We start from the raw sequence: 9,782 nt of genomic DNA, 5'->3' as shown, positions 1-9,782 counted from the left end.
CAAAGGGCAGGACTAGGTGCCCAAATGGTCAAGGGCCTTTGTACCGGGCCAGACTTAAGGTCCCATCCAGCTGCACAGGGATGATCAAACTTTAATGAGCCTTTATATGCCACCCCCGAGACTGGCCACGGGTACACTGCCTCTCTAAGTGCTGGCTTGGTCCCAACCGCTTTAAGATGTAAGCCTTTGTAGAAACAGGCTTGTGGACAAGTACAGGGTTTTCTGGCACCGGGGGGTCAATCTATGTGGTGGGAGCTGCTGGGAAATGACTCGAACGCCAACAGATCACTGGGGTGTTGCAAAAGACCCCAATCCTGTAGTGCATTGCAGTATGAGGAACAAGAGGAAAAGGGGGAACCTTGGGTGGCAATTTAGGGAATTTAGACTTTATGCTGGAGCTACTGAGGAGTCAGAGGTTTCCAAGGGAGGTTAAAAATGACAGTGTGGTTGAGAGGCCAAATGTAGGGTCAGACAACACGGCTTTGATGCTTGTTCTGCAGGTTGCTAGTAAGGTGAACCTTGTCAATAATACCTCTGAACCTCAGTCATCTAAGAAATGAGACGACAGGAGGGATGTAAAATGTCTCACATGATGTGGTTAGAAGAGTCCCTGGTGCAGTCACCACTCCCTCAGTGTTGGCCTGTTTCCTCATGAGCAGGCTACTCAGTGGCACTGAGCAATTGTGCTACCTCAGGCCTGGCTCTTGAGCGCTTTCTGAGCATGCTCCCTGTTCATCCTCACAAATCCGTGAACTGGGTGTGACTTTTCTCCCACTTCATAGATGAGCAAATGAAGGCTCAGAGAATGTGAGGGAGCAGAAAGTAAGCAGCGTTTCAGTGTGGGGGAGATGGATTAGAGGGGTAACTCGGAGTAGGGTGAGCCTAGGGGACAGGCAAGGGGTGGAGTCAGAGGCTGTGGGGAGCTGGACAAAGAGCAACAGCAGCAAGAAAAATAGGATGAATGGGTGTGGCCTGGGCCTCTGCTCCTCTCGACAGAGCTGGAGCTCTTAAAGGCCTACCTGGGCCTCCATCAGCCTTGAGAGAGTTATGCCTCACGCTGGAGGTAAAGAGCATTCCCTGCTTAGTAGGCACAAGGACCAGGGTTTGTTCACTAGCAATGAAAGGAAACAAGACACCTGGTCTTGTGACCACCAGGAGACAGAGGCAAGAGGATTTCAGGTTCCAGTACAGTTCAGGCTACATAGTGAGACCGTGTCTCGACAAACAGCAACCGGTGACTCAGGCCTTGCAAGAAGCTAGATAGAAATGGGACGCGGTAGCTCTATGTTCCAGCTATGGCCAGGGCAGCACCAAGCAAGAGATGAAGCATAGACGTGGCATGATTGGTGTCAATGGCCAGTGACTTTGTCGAACGTCCTGGTCCCCTCGCCCTCAGCCCCTAGTTTATCTCGCTGTGAGTTAAACAGCTCTCTGCTCTTTCTGACTAGAGTTGATCATGAAAGCATGGGAAGGGGAGTCAGAATCAAGTTGAAAGTGCTAGGTGGAGATGTCCTCAGCCAACCGAACTTCTATCTGCCTGTCACTGATACAGCCTACACAGTGTTGCCAGCTCCACACCCCGGGATCACTGTGACCCTGAGACAGAGACTGCCTTCCTCTTTCCCACAGAGATTCATGGTGCGTTGGGGCAGAGCACCAAAAGGTAGGGCTGGCTGAAGGAGAGAATTCTTTGTGGCCACCACCAGCAGCCACAACTCTTGCTTTCTACTCCCACCCCTACCCACGCAAGCTCCCCAGTGAAGACTGAAGAAACACAGGCAGCTGGGTCCAGTCTGATGTTTGGGGTAGGCCAATGGAGGGCATGCTGGCAGCCCCTTGCATGTGGGTGCGATGGGAAACCTCTTCCACATATCATCCACGTGACAGAAAATGGAAGGAGTTCATCTAAGTGGAAGCAGATCTAGGGCTGAGTCTCCCGTCACCGTTTCCCTTCCAGTGTGGATACTGGCAAGTTTTTTTTTTTTTCTCCACTCTAGGATGTGGGATTCCACTAAAAGTTGCTGGCTCATCCCTTTCCAAGATCCCAGCTAGGGTGCACTGGAATCAGGGGGAGTGGCTGTCCTGGACCCTGGCTCTGTGCAGTGTCCATGGGTCTTGTCTTTATCTGAGCATCCACAGACAAGCCATTCTCAGCAAGTCAGGGTGGGCTTTGGAAGCAGACAGCCCCAGGTTGGAAACTCCAGCTCTGTCACTAAATGACTGTGTGATCCTGTGTGCATCCTGTGCTTTCTCAGCCGCAGAGGCCCCCTCTCGATAATCAGGAAGAATACTACAGTCCTTGGAGGTTTAGGGAGGGTTGATGAGAGTATGTTTAAAGGACCTTAAGTCGTTCCCTGCTCACCCCTATTTTCATCAGCTGGGGATGCTGCCACATCAAAGAGCAAGCTTGGCAAAGCAGGGGACAACTGCAAGGGGACCTCCAGGACCTCTACCTCACCAGAAGGCCAAGGGCACAGTGAGGACCTCGGATGCAAATGGAGAGAGTTAGACACAGGCCTGAGGAAGGGGAGGTAGAGGAAAAGGGGACCTTGGAATGGAAAGGAAGGGAAAGGGGGAAGGAGAAAGGAAGTTTATTATTCTTCTTGCAGACCAATCACAGGGCTCCTGGAGTGTCGAATTCTAGCTCCTGCAGCCAGATGTGACCTGTTCCTGTTATCATGGAATATTAATCAGAGGGGCCCTTGGGTAATTGGGGAGTTTTGATTAGAGAACTAGCCCTTACAATAATAAGCAGGCAGGAGCCTGGGGATAGCCACCCCACCCCTGGCCGCCCACCTCTTAGGCTCCATGTTTTTGAAGCCCAGGGCCCCAGACTATAGCGTCAGAATGCAGAGAGGGCCATGGCCCCATTGCTGGTGTGGGGACCAGGATTGGATGGGGGTGATGGAGGCTGCGGGGACAGTTGGTTACAAGTTGGACTGTACTGGAGTTCTGAGGGCCTGGGGCTGGCCTGGCTCCACTCACCTCCCCATCAATCATCACATTAGTTGTTCTCTGGGCTTTCCCTCTCCAGGCCCCTTTCCAGCCAGCCCTCTGCCAGTACCCCTGCCTCAGGCTCAGGCCCTACTGGGACCCCAGCTCTGTTGCAGGCTGCACATGGCCCCTGGGCTCTGTATATTTAGATGGTTAATGAATCTTCCTGTTTGGCTGGGCCAGGCTAGAGCCCAGGATAAAGGGAGTGAGGGCAAAAAAATGGGGAGAGTGCAGCCCAATTGGCCCAGCTTTGGATACCTTCTTTCTCATCATAGGGAGCCCAGACTAAAGATGAGAGTCAAGGATAGCCAGCTTCAGGCATCTAGGAGGTTGCTTCCCACCTGATACCTGTTGCCCCAGGAGATCACAGTGGAAGAACAGAGACCTCAGTTCCAGTCCCAATTCTTCTTCCCTCCTGAACCTCCATGGACTCTTCTCTACAATGAAGGCATCAGATAAAGTTTATTCTTTGACCAAACTCACTCAGCACTTATCATGTGCCAGGCTTGGCATTGGGCAGTGGAACACCAAACAAGAAAAATAGAATGTGGTCTATACACTTGGAGAGAGCATGGTTTAATGACAAAAACCAGATGCACGGCCATCCATCTCGTGTTGTGATTGGAGTTGCAATAGCAGTATTTAACAAGTATGATGTGCCCAGCACTCTGTAAGGGCTTGACATGGGCTATCTCTTGGCATCTTCTAGCATCTCCACGTCATGAGCTGAGTTACTGAGAGGACCTTCTATTTACAATCCAATGCGAGTCAAATGATACACATGCAAAACTCCTGAGGGGAAAAGGGAGGACTTTTATAGGTGGTATTTATTATATGCTGCACTGACTTTAAAAAAAATGTCACTGACAGGCGGTGGTGGTGCACGCCTTTAATCCCAGCACTTAGGGGGCAGAAGCAGGTGGAACTCTATGAGTTCAAGGCCAGCCTGGTCTACAAAGTGAGTTCAAGGACAGCCAGAGGCATTACACAGAGAAACCCTGTCTTAAAAAGCCAAAAAAAAAAAAGAAACAAAAAAAATGTCATTAGAGGGATGTGTACACACACACACACACACACACACACACACACACACACTTATGTGTGTATGTATATGCATATGTGTGTACCCTAGCATGTTTGTGTATGTATGTGTATTTGTGTGTATATGTCAATTATGGAAAGCATTTGGAATGACTGGAATGACATAGGGGAAGTGTCTTTCAAGGTGTGTGCCAACTTTTTGATATTAGAAAACCACTTTGAAATACATAGTTGTGACTAGCATCCCCATATACATGGTCTTCTCTGGTGCTGGAACTGACTTTCACTATCTAAGTAGCCTTCAGAAGGGCCTCATCTGTTCAAACTTCTCAGTGTGACAGTACAGAAAAGAGCCAGCTACTGTAGTGACATCCCATCAAACAGAACCTGGAACTCCAGTGCCCCTACAGAGGATGGGAAAGAAACAGTCTCTGAGTCCTGCATGCAACAACACATCCTTTTTGCCCTCCCAGAAGTCTGGGCCTCTCTGGGAGCAAATGTACCTGCTTCAGAACTCGTGTTCTAGCTGGAAGAGGCTGGCTAAGCGGGGAGTAGATTGTAGGTGGAGAATATATTGGCTTATTCACTATCGACCAGCTTTTTCTGAGGCCCAGACCAGAGGTACATACGTTCTAGTAGGAAATGGTGGCTCCTCACATTGACACACACTTGCTGCTTGCTACAAAGGAGTTCCGCTAACATCATCCTGTTCGTATTCAGCAGATGTTAAAAGGCAGACCCGAGAGATGACATTTGGGTATCTGTGGCAGTCACAGCTAGAAACATGTCTCTGGATCTTGACTACAAGCTCTTGCAAGGGGCACAGTAACCTGGGAGTCATAACCAATCTTGCTAAGCTGGGGCCTGGAAGAGTTTGCAGCCCACCACTTCTGCCCTCCTTAATCCTCACTGTAGTCTGTGAGGTGGCATCTTCTGTCGATCCTATCTGCTGGATGTAAAAACAAAAGTGCAGTAGAGTTTAAATAACTTGATTGTTAATCCCTCACTAGAACATGGCAAAGCTGGTGTGTGAACCACGTTAGCCTAATCCAGACATTGACTCTTCACCACCACACTACAACTGCTTCTGTAACCATATGGCCCCCTTCAAGCTGATAACAGCATTTTGCTTCGCTAGTCTAAAATTTGAACTCTGGATTCAGGTCTTGTGGGTTGAAACCCATGCTACAACTTTCTAACCATGTTCCTGGGAGCAGGGTACTTTCCCTCTCTGACTCTCCATTTCCTCAACCATAAAACAGGCTAATCATAGTCCTGTCGCAGATAGGGACCTCAGTGAGACATCAGTTCAACAGGAGGTGTCAATGAAGGAATACACATGCAGGGTTGAGCAAGGTGCCTGGCCCATCCTAGGTATTCAATAAATGTTAGTGTTTATTGCAGGGTAATATAATGGGATACTGAATCCCTGGATTGGCTGGACAGATATGTGAGCAGTGGAGGGCAGGAACAGAGCCCGGGGATGACTGTCCCAGCCCAGCCAAGCCCTTTCATTTGAATCAATATTTCAAAGGTTTATTGACATTGCCTTTGTGCTAAGGTGTATGCTGAGTATCCCTCAAGGTGAGAAGAAGTTGTAAGCAGGTTCCTGCCCTCTAGAAACTCACCATCTAGTGTAAGTAGATATAGGTGCTGAAGGCACAAGCGGAAGTGCTGTGAAAGCCAAGAAGAATACCAGCCTGGCTTCCAGGAGGGGCAGACACGTCCCTGAAAGATCAGTAGGAACTTGTCAGGCCAATGGCCAGGGCTTTCTGGCTCATGGATGTGCACGTGGAAAACATGGAGGCTTAAGGCTGTCTCCCCTGGTTAGGTGCCATGAGTTAGGTCGGTGGTGGTGGGTACACAGCGTAAACAGCTGTGTGTGTGCAGGGAGGGGTGGACGGCGGAGGTGAGATGTTGAAGACATGAAAAGGTCTAGGTCACCCAGGGCTTTCTAAACCATGCTCAGGAGTGGAAGGATGACCAACAATTGGAAAGTAAGCGGAGATGGACAAGGACCTTCCCCTCTTTCCCTCCTTCGGTGTTTATTTTGATTTCCTTGTAAAGTTCATTTCAGAAAATTCCTCCACCTTGTTCAGCTAAAGTCAAGGAAAGGGAGTGTGTTTGTTTGTTTGTTTGTTTGTTTGTTTGTTTGTTTTGGTGGTGGTGGTGGTTTCCTTTTTCCACACCCCAGCTGGGACCAGAGTTCTCAGGACCTCGGAGGGCCCAGGCTTTGCTGGTAGGAACTTCCTGGAGTAGTGAGAATGCACACACCTGGGGAGGCCACAGAGGCCTTGGACTGGAGCGGGCTTGTTGGAGCTCAGCAAGCCTTCCGGGCTAGGGGAGGAGTAGCTTGGCCTGAATCAGGGAATGGGAGGCAAAAAGACCAGCTAGCAAGCCCTCCTGTTGCCTGTTTCAAAGGAGAATGGCTCCCTTCTCTGGGCAATGCCCTAAGTCACAGACACCTCTGGCCTTTTCTTTCCAGATTTCACACTCCCAGGCCCCACTGAGGGGTGCCTAGGAGAAACTAGAGCGCCAGAGAGAGGGATCCCTGGGCCCATAGGAAGCAAGCCAGATGGGAGGGGGACTGGTGGGTGTTGAAGAGGCAATGGACTGGAAGTCGGGAGACCTGGGTGCGGGCCAGTCCGGTGAACTCTCTGCGTGACTTGGGCAGTTCCTGGCCCCCCCCCTCCTCTGGGCCTCAGTTTTCCCATCCATCTAACAAGGGGGCCGGACTCCAAGGTCTCCAAACGCCCTAACAGCTTGAAAGATTCCATTCTCTTCTCTGAATCTGCCCAGGGGGAGGCCTTGGGGGCTGGGGCACCGGCAGGGGCTGAGAATTCCATAGCAATTTGCATGTGAAAGCATGTTACTGCCATGGTTATTAGTGTGTGCTTGGGGGACTGAAGACAGGGCAGGGACAGCTAACTGTCAGGCTGGCCAGAAAGGCCCTGGCGGCCTGGTAGGGGGATGGAGGGAGCCTGACATGAGCTGTACCCTGGGAGGCTGGACAGTGGTGCTCAGTACCCTGGGAAGTGGGAGGCCGCTGGATCTTTAAGCCTCTGCGTAGCCTTGGATTGCCCGATTCAGAGTCTGCCACAAACCAGTGGGTCTTACAGATGTTGTCAAGCTGTTCTGCTGATGAATGGCTTCAGAGCTGGGTGAGGTGCCCCAGAAGAGCGGCCCCCAGGGAGAAATGCACACTGTTAGTGCACTTTTTAAGTCAGCTTTGAACCAGGCGTAATTCTCCCATGGCCCCATTTTCTTCAGCTGGTTTGGTAATCACCTTAAACAAACCTACCCAGTTTGTCAATATAAACATCACACATATGTAGATGTAGTTGGCTCAACCCCCTGCAGCCCCTTGATGTCCACACCTGCCCCTGCTCTCTGGTCTCCTCTTCTCCTTCCCCTCCCCCCTCCCCCATCTCTGTCTCTGTCTCCAACACAAGCCAGCAAGCGCCTGTGTGCCCATAGGAAGAGTCCTCTAGTCTCTGGGCCTCAGTTCCTTCATGACAGGTTTGGTGTAGAAAGGAGACAACAGGAAAACGCTCAGATTCAGCTAATGTGGTCTCCCCTTGTTTCTCCTGGACCTGGAATTGTCACATGGATCCTTTTCCCTACAGAGCTGGGCAGAGAAGGGGAAATTCCTCAGAAGCCAGTTCCTCTCCATCACCTTCAGCCAAGGGGCTGCTGGGGAAAGCAGGCTGAGCAGGTCCTTCTTAATAGGCTATGGAAGCGTTTGGGGCTAAAATGCGGGGGGGGGGGGGTGGGTGGGGAGGTGCTGCTGCTGGAGGAAGCAGACTACTATGAGAGTAGCAGCATAACATCCTAGGAACATTGCAAGAGGCCAGCTTTGGTTAGCTATGAGGAAAAGAGCACACAGAGCACAAGGTAAGCCAAACTCTCCACTACACTGCTCACTGAAGAAGCCGCAGTGGGCCATGTACTCAACATTTGTTGGGGGGAAAAGACATACATGCATGAAAGCTTGCCTTCAGAATCCCGGTTTGGGATCTGCATATGTTTAATCTGCCTCTCACATTCCCATCAGCCAGTCACCGGGTAAGCTGAAATAATTTAGCCAAGCACTAAAGGACTTTTCTCGAACATGGGGCGCCTGGGATCAGGAATCTCACCTATGCTGTTTATTGCTGTAATTGTTTTTAAAACAAAAATGAAAAAAAAAAATCTAATACTACCTCCACCTTATCAGAGAGAGAAATGGACACCAAAAAAAGGCAGAGGCCTGGTCAAAAGAGGAGTCATGGCGGAGCAGGCAGGGACAGGCCCTCAGGTGTCCAGTGGCTCACAAGCCTGGGGTTCTTCCCTGTGGACCAAAGTGCTCTCACCTCTCATCGACCTTCACAAATTCCTTATTCCCCACGACTTCCAGCATTTCTTCTTCCCTTTTTCGTTACCAGCTGAACAATCAACCATTGGAAACAGAACCTACAATTATTTTCTCCCCTTGACCTTCGATTGCTCTCATTTGGGGCTCTGTGACCCCATCTTGGGTGGCTGCTGCTTCTCCCTCTCAGCTGCTTCCCAAAGCGGGGCGCCAATGAAACAAGTACCAGCTGGGGCCCTGGTCCCCCTGATCTGATGGCCAGCTGTACAGGACACAGCAGCAGATGGACAAGGACAGTCCTCAGGCTGACTAAGCTGGGCTGTCCCTAGGACTGTGATATGTCCAAGCAGGACAAGGAAGCCAGGCAAACAGGTGGGTGGCCTTGATTTCCAAGAGTGATTGACGCCAGCTGGCCAGAGGGCCACTTGCTTAGCAGGGTCCAACCTAGGACATCCCCAGGTGGGTCACAACCCTCTTTTGATTTTTGGACCTATTTGTATGCCCTGCTTAGAGGGCACCAGGCCATCCAAATCCTGCAAACATGCGGAATGCTTCTTAGGATCTTAAAATTGACTGGGTGTCAACAAGCTCAAAGGAGCTTTGGCCTTCAAGTTCTATGAAGCCCGTCCCTTTCAGAGGAACCAAGGCCTGGGTAGCACCTGCTCGCTTGGGTTTCCTAGGTCAATAGGGTTCTGCTTGCAGAGGAAGTCAGGCAGCCCCACCTTCACCTGGGAAGCATCCTCTGGCCCTGACTCACCAGGAGCCTGGGCCCAGCTGGGGCAGGAAGGAGACGAGAGGGTGGGGCTGCTGTGGAACTCTACCGCTGGAGGACCACCCCCTCCGCTTCCAGCTAGCTAGGCCTGGTCCTTCCTTCCCTGAGCAGACAAGAGGGTACGGGAAGTGGGTGAGGACTCCACTCCTGTTCCTCAAGGAAGGCCCACAAGGAGGACACGAGGCAAATGGGGGCGGGCGTGGGAAGTTGAGGAGTCATGCGCTGTGCTCTCAGGGAACGTCTATTTGTGTCCTTATGCCCTTCTTCACCTGGGGGATACTTGGGGGTAAGTAAGGGTTTCGTTTCCTCAGTCAAATATGAGGTAGGTCATTTCCCTACCTGCCATCCTCACAGGGCATCTTTTGCAGCTCAGAGAGATGGACTATGTTACGTATTTGACAAAAGTGTCACGTGGGACCCTGGTGAAGGAGGACACCATACCACATGGTGTGCTAAGGTATACCAGGCACAGCACTCATGGCAGGAGACAAGCTTTCTGGTCTTGGGTAGACTGCCCAGACTTTCCTTGGTCTTCTACTAATTTTTCTTTATATCCCCACATCTTATTCCAGGATCCTCCATCCTCCGCCCCACCCCATCACCACTGGGGCAAAGGCAACTGAC

The sequence above is a fragment of the Peromyscus eremicus genome, chromosome X (assembly GCF_949786415.1).
Source record: "Peromyscus eremicus chromosome X, PerEre_H2_v1, whole genome shotgun sequence".
Taxonomy (NCBI): Eukaryota; Metazoa; Chordata; class Mammalia; order Rodentia; family Cricetidae; genus Peromyscus; species Peromyscus eremicus.
The sequence above is the reverse complement of the archived record's forward strand: the minus strand, read 5'-3'. Positions refer to the sequence as shown.